We start from the raw sequence: 9914 nt of genomic DNA, 5'->3' as shown, positions 1-9914 counted from the left end.
CTTTTTACAAGACGCGCATTCTTGCACAGGACTAAAGACTGGCTTTGGCATTGTCCAAATCCAGTTCGGACAATGCATTGTCCGCGAAGTTACAAGAAACTGTGAATATACTTAAGTCAACGAGTGTAGTAATGACGCTATTTTGAACTTCAAATATACTGTGGTTTGGAACTCCTCAAGAAGGTTGAGAGGGAAAGACTGAATAATCGGGAGCCATGTAAGTTAAATAGGTTTCTGCAGCTTGTTTCAGTTGGGGAAACAAGCATAGGGAATATGTTGGGAAGTTTGTGTGTGTGTTATGTAGGGATGTAACGGTATCAAAACTTCACGGTACGGTAATACCTCAGTATGAATGGCACGGTACGGTATTTATTGAATCATTTACAGGAAAAACAAAACTAATGAAGACACTCGAAAAAAGTGCCAGAAGTGTTTATTAAACAGTTTACATGAACACTGAACATATCATTGGCATACAAATTAGCCATCTATCTGTAAACTTTGAAACAGAAACTTAAATTTTTCAATTTTAGTAACAAAAAATTATTAAAGCATGTAAAAAACAGTCAAATCAGTTTAGCTGAATGAGTTTTTACTAAAAACAAGACAATAATTTTTACTTGTCTAGAAAATCCTTCTTGATTTAAGAATTTTGAGATATTTTGGCTGGAAACAAGACAAAATTCAGTAGGGTCTCATGCCTTTCTTTCGCATTAAATCTTTATTAAAAACAATCCTTTAAAGAACTTTTCTACCTGGACAAGTGCATCTATTATGTTGCCTAGTTTATTTAAAACTGCACCTTTCCTTATTTTAAACATAGCCAAAAAGCCACGTGTTGACTGTGAAACACAGTAGACTTCATTTATGTGCATTTATGGTACATTTCCGTGTCAATCCATGTTCATTTTTACAGCGAACAATGCACTGTAACATTAATTCAGCGCATACAGCGCAGCAAAAAATAGACTCGGTGCCGAAACGATCGCTGCACTGCTGCAAAGGCACCGCTTCTAGGACGTACTGCCGGACAGCAACCGCGTGCAGTGTGAACGCTCTAATCCGTTAACATGGGTGCTGAAAAGAATACGTAACGCAATAGCACTGCAGACGGAGCAGGTTCGACCGTTTCCATCTCTTTTCCTTGCTGCTACAGTCTGTAGCGACAACAGACCGCAAAGGATGATGGCCACGCCTGGGCTGATGGGAAATGTAGTTCCCGCTACCTCCCGTTCGCTCCATTCGCCTGAGCAAACTTTTTTCAGAAGACCTATCGTTTTATCGAGTCATGCGACCACGGTAGTATCGAAAAAATGTGTTATTGCGGTATGACGGTATTTACAATACCGTTACATCCCTAGTGTTATGTTTATCCAAAAAGTGTTGGAAAAGTTTTGTTTTATGTTATGCTCTTAGAAGAACTTAACAGTGAGGAATCATATATGTTGCTGGTGACATCTTTGTTCTGTGATTGCCTAGTTAAATTTATATATGCCCATGTTTGATACGGCCGATTTAACAAAACTTTCTGGGGGATCAAAAGTTAGATTTGTTAGTTGGAATGTTAAAGGCCTAAATGGCCCAACTAAAAGGGGCAGAATTTTTGCATATTTAAAAAAATTAAAATCTGAAATAATATATTTACAAGAAACCCACCTGCGCATTAGTGATCATCTTAGACTTAGGAAAGCATGGGTGGGGCAAATTTTTCATTCTAGTTTTAACTCTAAAACAAGGGGCACTGCCATTTTGATACACAAAAACATCCAATTTACAGCCTCTGCTATTATTGCAGATCCTCAGGAAAGATATGTTATAGTCTCTGGGATGTTATATCAAGTCCCTGTCCTATTAGTTAACGTGTATGCCCCTAACTGGGATGATGTGAGTTTTATTAACAAGCTTGTTTCTTTACTGCCAGACCTAAACACTCATCTCATGATTTTTGGCGGTGACATAAATTGTGTACTGGATCCATCCCTTGACCGCTCTAATCCCAAATCTTTATTCCGCTCTAAGATGGCCCAAGCTCTATCTACATTCATAGATCAAGTGGGGGCCGTTGATCCTTATTTCTCACAAGTTCATCACTCCTATTCAAGAATCGATTATTTCTTTATAGATAAATCTCTCCTTCCTTCCATAGGACAAATTGAATATTTACCTATTGTGGAATCAGACCACGCTCCTGTGCAATTAGATATTATTTTCAATTTGAGGTATAATGAACGGCCTTTGTGGAGACTAAATACGTCCTTGTTATCAGATCCAGCATTTTGTACATTCGTAACCACAGCTATAGACAATTTTCTACTACACAACAGGTCAGAGTCTATTTCAGCTTCTACACTATGGGAGACACTTAAAGTAGTTATCAGGGGAGAAATAATTTCATATACGTCAGCCCTAAATAAAAAGCATTAAAAAAACTAGATGATTTGATCGATTCTATTAAAAGATTAGTGTCATAGTTCTGTCTGTTTGTAGTCTTGGTTTATCCCATTGTATTCCCCCGTCGATCTGTCTGCATTAGTTTTGCCCTCATCACCGTTATCTGTGTCACCTGTCTGTCATTATGAGTTAAGCCTTATAAGCATGTCTTTGAGTTCCTCACTTTGTCGGTCGTTGCTCATGTTTTACGTTTGGTGTGTGAAAGTTCTTCGTATTCCTGATCTGTCAGTTCCTTGGATTATATTAAAAGACTTTGTATTTGTTATATCGTGTCTCGTCTCGTCTCATCCAGCACCGCACCGTAACAGTAAACGACCGACCTAAAACAGTTTTTCACGGCGTTTTCCCCTGCTTTTTTTCCCGTTTTTCTCAGTGTTTATTTTTGTTTATCATGGATAACCCCGCCGTCCTCATCATTCTCCTGGAGCAGGGGGAGCGCTCTCTCGAGGATCACACAAGAGACTTTGTGCGACTTGTCCCATACACGCACTACCCAGACAGCTGCCTGTGCACATTCTATCGCAAAGGACTCAACAACTCCATCAAAGCGCGGCTGTCCGGGGAGGGTCCTCGAGAGAGCATCGCCGAGTACATCAAGTGGGTGCTGGTGTCCAGCAGAACTTCGTCGACCGCGGAGAATGACACCAGCCCCACTTCAGACCCAGAGCCCAGCCAAACATCACCCCGACATGCGGAGTGTGAGCCCGATTTCACCGCGGAGGAACCTGAGCCGTGAGCGACAGAGTCAGAGTCCTGCACGTCGGATCAGGTGCGTGAGCCGGCATCTACATCCGCGACGGTGGATAGCAACGTGGAGCAAGGGAGGGCAATGGAGAGCCCTGCCCACTGCAACACCGCTGGGGGTGAGCTGGAAGACAACTCTGGGGATTTGATTGATTTTTTTTCGGATATTATGTACAATAACTCTGGTGATTTAATTGACTTAAATACAGAAATACCTCCCTGTCATGTCCAACCTGTCTGTCAGAAATTCCCACCCACACCCTTTCTTCTGTTCATGTCTCCGTCCGTCTGGCCACCGCTGTCCCCTGTCAGCCCCTCTGCTCACCCTCAGCCCATCATCAGTGCAGTGGGCTCGCCGCAGGGCTGCCAGTCAACATCGGTGTCATGGCTGGAGGATCCCTCAGCTCCGCCTCCAGCCTCAGAGCCCAGATCTCCACCGCGGCCCTCCGACCCTGCGGCTCCACCACGGCTCTCGACGTCCTCCTCTCCACCGTCGCCCGTCAGTCCACCGGGCTCCATCGTCTCTCCGGCTCCGCCCTGGTCAGTCGTCGTCCCTCCATCACCTCAGGACTCTGCTCCTCCGGCTGTGCCTCGTCGCGCCGTCCCACCGGCTCCTTCGGACTCCTCCCTCCCTTCGGCACAGCCTCCATCCTCTGTCGCTCCGGCTCCGCCGCGGACTTCCGGAACTCCGCCTCCGCCTCTGTCGTCAGAGCCTCCAGTTCCGCCTTGGCCCTCCGGATCCGCGGTGTCGCCCCGGATCTTCGGCTCTCCATCTCCGCCTCGGGCTCCTCTGCCAGCTGCTCCGCCTCTGTCAGTCGGCCCCCTGGAGTCGGCGGTCCTTCCTCCACCATGGCTCCTCCCTCCGTCGGCTCCACCGTGGGCCGTCATCATGGCTGTGGTCTGGGTCTGTCTCTCCTGCTCCGGGTCCCTCCTGTCTGTTCCCTGGCTCCTCCCACCGTCGTCGCCCCCCTGGACTGTCTTGTCTAACCCTTGGACTGTTGTTTTGGTCCCCCTCCCGGGGTTGCGTCCTCCACCTAAGCCTCCATGGACTCTGTTTTTCTGTTTTGCTGCCCCTCTAATCTGTTTTCTGTTTCTGTTTTGTACGGCGCGAGGACGCGCCTATGCGGAGGGGGGCGTAATGTCATAGTTCTGTCTGTTTGTAGTCTTGGTTTATCCCATTGTATTCCCCCGTCGATCTGTCTGCATTGGTTTTGCCCTCATCACCGTTATCTGTGTCACCTGTCTGTCATTATGAGTTAAGCCTTATAAGCATGTCTTTGAGTTCCTCACTTTGTCGGTCGTTGCTTGATATTTCACGTTTGGTGTGTGGAGATTCTTCGTGTTCCTGATCTGTCAGTTCCTTGGATTATATTAAAAGACTTTGTGTTTGTTAAATCGTGTATCGTCTCGTCTCATCCAGCACCGCACCGTAACAATTAGATAGCCTATACTCCATATCTCCCTCACCTGAACTTTACAAGGAAAGGTTAAACCTTCAAGTTCAGTATAATCTTCTATCAACAAATAAAACTGAATGGTGTTTGTTACGTTCTAGAGGATATGTATACGAACACGGAGAAAAAGCAGGGCGTCTTTTAGCACACCAATTAAAATCTAAAGCTGCTTCTCAACTTATACCTCAAATTTGCAACAGTGATAATGACTTAATAGTTAACCCAATTGAAATTAATAATACTTTTAAGAACTACTTTTTAAATTTGTATACTACTGAAAGCCCTGAATCCAACTCTGAAATGTTGGAATTTTTAGACAATTTAGATATACCCACCCTGAATTCTGTGCAGAAAACCTATTTGGAGAAACCTATACAAAAAGAAGAAATTTTAAGTGCAATTACATCTATGCAGAACAAAAAAACTCCCGGTCCTGATGGCTACCCAATAGACTTTTTTAAAAAATTTGCAGATAAATTAGCCCCTATTCTTCTTGATTTGTTTCACGATTCTTTGGAAAAGGGTAGCTTGCCACAAAGCTTGAATATAGCAAACATTATTCTTTTGTTAAAGCCTGATAAGGATCCTTTGAAATGTAATTCCTACAGACCAATCTCTCTCTTAAATTCTGATATTAAAATCTTGGCAAAAATCCTTGCTTTACGATTAGATACAGTAATAGAGAACTTGATTTCAAAGGACCAAACAGGTTTTGTCAGTGGTCGTCATTCTTTTAGTAATATCCGGAGATTGCTAGGGGTAATCCATTCATCTAAACTTTCTCAGGACCCTGTTCCTCAGGTAGTCATTTCGTTAGACGCTGAAAAAGCGTTCGACAGGGTGGAGTGGAAATCCTTATTCTCTGTGTTGGAAAGATTTGGCTTTGGAACAGTTTATTTCACTGATTAAGTTATTATACTTTTCCCCTAAGGCATCGGTAATTACAAATAGAGTGCGGTCAGAGTCTTTTCCACTATCAAGAGGTACGAGACAAGGATGCCCTCTTAGCCCCTTACTTTTCACTTTAGCCATCGAGCCCCTATCAATAGCATTAAGATGCTCACAGCATTTTACTGGCATTAATAGTCGGGGCATAGAACATAGAGTATCCTTATATGCCGATGACATGCTGTTGTACCTTTCAGATCCGGTTTTAAGTATTCCACAGGTAGTAAGGATATTGAAACAATTTGGCACCTTCTCAGGCTATAAATTGAATTTTTCAAAAAGTATTTGTTTTCCAATAAACAATAACGCCCTCTATATTTCAAATAGTGATATACCTTTTCAGTTGTCTTTAACAGGTTTTAAATATTTAGGGATAAATATCACACAGGGATTCCCTAACCTTTACAAAAAGAATATTGCTCCTTTAATTGACAAGTTAAAACTAGACCTCAAAAAATGGAATTTGCTGTTTTTATCACTTGCAGGTAGAATTAATTGTGTAAAAATGAATATTTTACCAAGGTTCTTATACTTGTTTCAATGTATCCCAGTTTTTCTACCTAAATCCTTTTTCCAGAATTTAGATAGTCTGATCTCATCATTTATATGGGGGGGAAAAGCACCAAGGATTCGGAAGGAGTTCCTCCAAAGACAAAAATCTCAAGGTGGTTTAGCACTTCCTAATTTTAGGTATTATTATTGGGCTGCAAATATCTCAAAAGTACTGTATTGGCTTCAGAACCCCAAAGATTTCTGGTGTATTTCAGAGGCAAATTCCTGTAGCTCATCATCCCTTCCAGCTTTAGCTCTATCTAAACTGCCCCTTTGTATTTCATCATACACTCAATGTCCAGTTGTAGTAAATACCCTCAAGATTTGGTTTCAATTTAGACAATTTTTTGGTTTTAAAGACTTCTCCATAGCCAGCCCTATATGCAAAAATCACATATTTCTTCCAACTCAACTGGACTCAGTCTTCAGTCAGTGGCAAAAGTTGGGTCTCGCCAAATTTAGTGATCTGTTCATTGAGGACGTTTTTGCCCCATTTTCAACTCTCTCTTCAAAATATAATCTGCCAAAATCACACTTGTTCAGATATTTTCAAGTACGTCATCTAATCCAAAAACATTGTTCCACATATCCCTCTATTCCTCCTAGTACAGGATTGGATAAAGTTTTAAATATTCCCTTACATTTGAAGGGAGTAATTTCTAATATATATAATAATTTAATGTTAATTAAAAATATTAATCTAGACAAAATCCATGCAGAATGGTCAAAGGATTTGGGAGTGAATATATCAGAAGAAATCTGGAATGCTGCATTACTTAAGGTGAACGGTACAACCTCTTGTACTCGCTTAGGTTTAATTCAGTTCAAGGTCCTCCACAGACTTCATTACAGTAAGGTTAGATTATCTAAGATATACACAAATGTTACTGATACATGTGAGAGATGTCATTCTGCTAAAACAGATTTGGCTCATATGTTTTGGACTTGCCCCAGACTGTTTAATTACTGGACAACTATATTTAAAATTTTGTCTGAGGCATTTACTAAGGACATTACGCCTAGTTTTGAAATGGCTGTTTTTGGAGTACCTGAGCAAGGTACAGTAATGTCCAAAAATTGTCAGGATGCTTGGCTTTTGCGTGCCTGCTGGCTAAGAGAAGAATATTGCTTGGTTGGAAATCAAGTAAACCACCTTTAGTTTCACTCTGGCTTAGTGATGTGGTGCTGTTTTTGAAATTGGAAAAGATAAAATATTCTCTTAGAGGATCAACCAAACGTTTTTATATGATATGGTCTCCATTGTTGTCATATTTTGAAAAGGATGCAACTCTCCCCCCAAACTAAAACTAAAATTACTAGTGTAACTAAAAAGGCCTGTACGCACTGTAATGGTTACACTCATTCAGACATAATGGGCTAATAATATTGTCAAGTATTTCCTCATTGTTTGTAATATTGTCAAGTATTTCCTCATTGTTTGTAATATCATAACTTTGAATTTTTATTCTCTATTTTTTTTTTTTTTGGTATGTCTTTGTGTTCTCCGGGGTGGGTTGTGGGAAAGGGGGAAAATTGTAAAAAAGAGAGGAGCCTTGTTAAAAATCTTTGTATGTAAAGTGTAACCTTTCATTAGAGCTCAAAATTTTGACTGTACATTAAAGCATTCAAGAATTACAGCCTTTTATGTGTCATTTGGTAATTTGGAGTATCCAAGTGGCCCTTTTTGGGGAGCGCCTAGACATCATCTCAGATAAACTTGTGTAAAACACACATTTTCTAAGGTACTGTTATCAAATTTGGAATTTTGCTTGGCAAGGCTTCATGCTTTCATTCTTTTGTTTTTTCCAGCTAATAGCTCTCAATTATAGTAATTTGCAAGCATTTGTTTACCAAAAATTTTAGGCAGATTTTTTTTTTCTTTTTTCAGTGTTTTCAAAGTACTATTACTTAAGACCACTAAGACTTACAGTGATTCTTACTGTTTAGGAAAAAAACTCAGAGTGTTACATTTCAAGAGAGACCAAAACTTTGCATATACTCCAAATGGTTCAAGAGCAGCATGCAATTTATTTTGGGTATGCCTTTTTTAGGTGTTTTAGGCAAATTTGGCAGGAATGCTAAGGGGATAAGTGCCATGAATCTGGACAGATGGGCATCACTTTGAATGCAGAAGTGATGTCTACTATTTATATACATTTCCCTCTTAAGCTAATTCATAACAACAACTATATGTGAGGAAGTTTAGGTCAACACTTTTCCTCCTTTTCAGAATCTGCAAAATATTCCCTAATGGATTCCAATTAGAATTATCATATTTTGGAATCGTTCCTTGGATTCCATTAGGAATTGTCTTATAGGATCGTCTTATAGGACGAGACAAATGTCTTGTAGGATAATTTCTACATGATTTTAATAGGATTCAATTTTAACTTGAATCTTTTAAAAATGTTTTAGAATACAACTTTTTTATTGTATCTATTACTAACGAATAGTTTTTGCAGTTTACTTAAACTCACCTCGATGTACTTTGTTCATTGTTGCATAACCTACATTAATGCACTACCCTGGAAATCCAGAGGTCTCGCGAGAGCACAATTTGAATTGTCTCTGCAAGACACTCTGGCATCAAGCAATGATGCACGTTACTGCATTACGTAAGCAGTTCTGGGAACCAATCAAATCGGTGTATCTGATATAGGCGGGCCAGAGGCGAGCTAAGCTGATGACAGCGCTGCGACGTCCGGAATCATTTAGTAAACATTGAATGATGGCTACAGATGAACACCAGTTCTTTGAAACGACTTTGGCCGCTACAATGAACAAGTTAGACTTGGCTTTTCATATAAAAGAGGAACAGAAAACCGTGCTCGAATCGTTCCTTTGCAAGAAGGACGTTTTTGCTGTTTTGGCGACTGGATATGGCAAGAGTTTAATCTATCAGTTAGCTCCGCTGGTAGCTAAGCATATGGGGCACTAACACCTGGATACGTCACACCGTGTATTGTTGTGATTGGTCGTGGTGTTATCCAATTGCGTGCAGTGAGAGTTTCAAATGCATGCTTGGTGCAAAAGACAATTTCAAAAGTATTTTAACTCTTTCCCTAACAGCATTTTTGACAGTACCCTGCTTTATTACATATTTGATGGGTTTTTGAGGATTGTACATCCTAAAAGCGAGGTGCCCCTGCCACAGAAGCATCCCCTCATCAATGCAAATTGATGCATTGTTGCAATGTTTTGCTTGAACTTGAACACCTCACAACTGGGCAATGTTTTGTTTATTAATGTATTTACTGATTCAGGAATGTCATAGGAAATTCAGAATGTCAGAACTGCCTAGAAACCTTGTTATTTAACACAGATATTGCTGATGTCTGTTGTTGCTTTGGTAGTCGTCAGGTCCACTGCTCTGAGCTCTGGATCGGCTGCTGTCCGTGGTGCTGAAGCTCCACAGCTTTACAAATTAAGAATTAAGTCAGGGCTCGTATTCACAAAACATCTTAAGGCTAAAAGTAGCTAAAAACTTGCTGATTTAGGAGAAAATCTTAAAAATAATGGGTGTGTCAATCCTAAATTTAGGACTCTTAAATGTTTGCTCTAAGAGTATTATTTCACAAAGCATTTTAGCTCCTAAATCTGCAAAACGTTAGGAGTAGTGAAGAGGACTGCTAAGTCACTAAGACCAAATAGAAAACTAGGCCTAACCTCTCTGATGAAAAAAAAAAAACAATCATCACAGAAATTCTAATTCTTTCTACTACAAATACCATTAACTTTTAACCATTAAAGTATAAGTAAATGGTT

Source organism: Garra rufa, chromosome 2 (assembly GCF_049309525.1).
Source record: "Garra rufa chromosome 2, GarRuf1.0, whole genome shotgun sequence".
Lineage (NCBI taxonomy): Eukaryota > Metazoa > Chordata > Actinopteri > Cypriniformes > Cyprinidae > Garra > Garra rufa.
The sequence above is the reverse complement of the archived record's forward strand: the minus strand, read 5'-3'. Positions refer to the sequence as shown.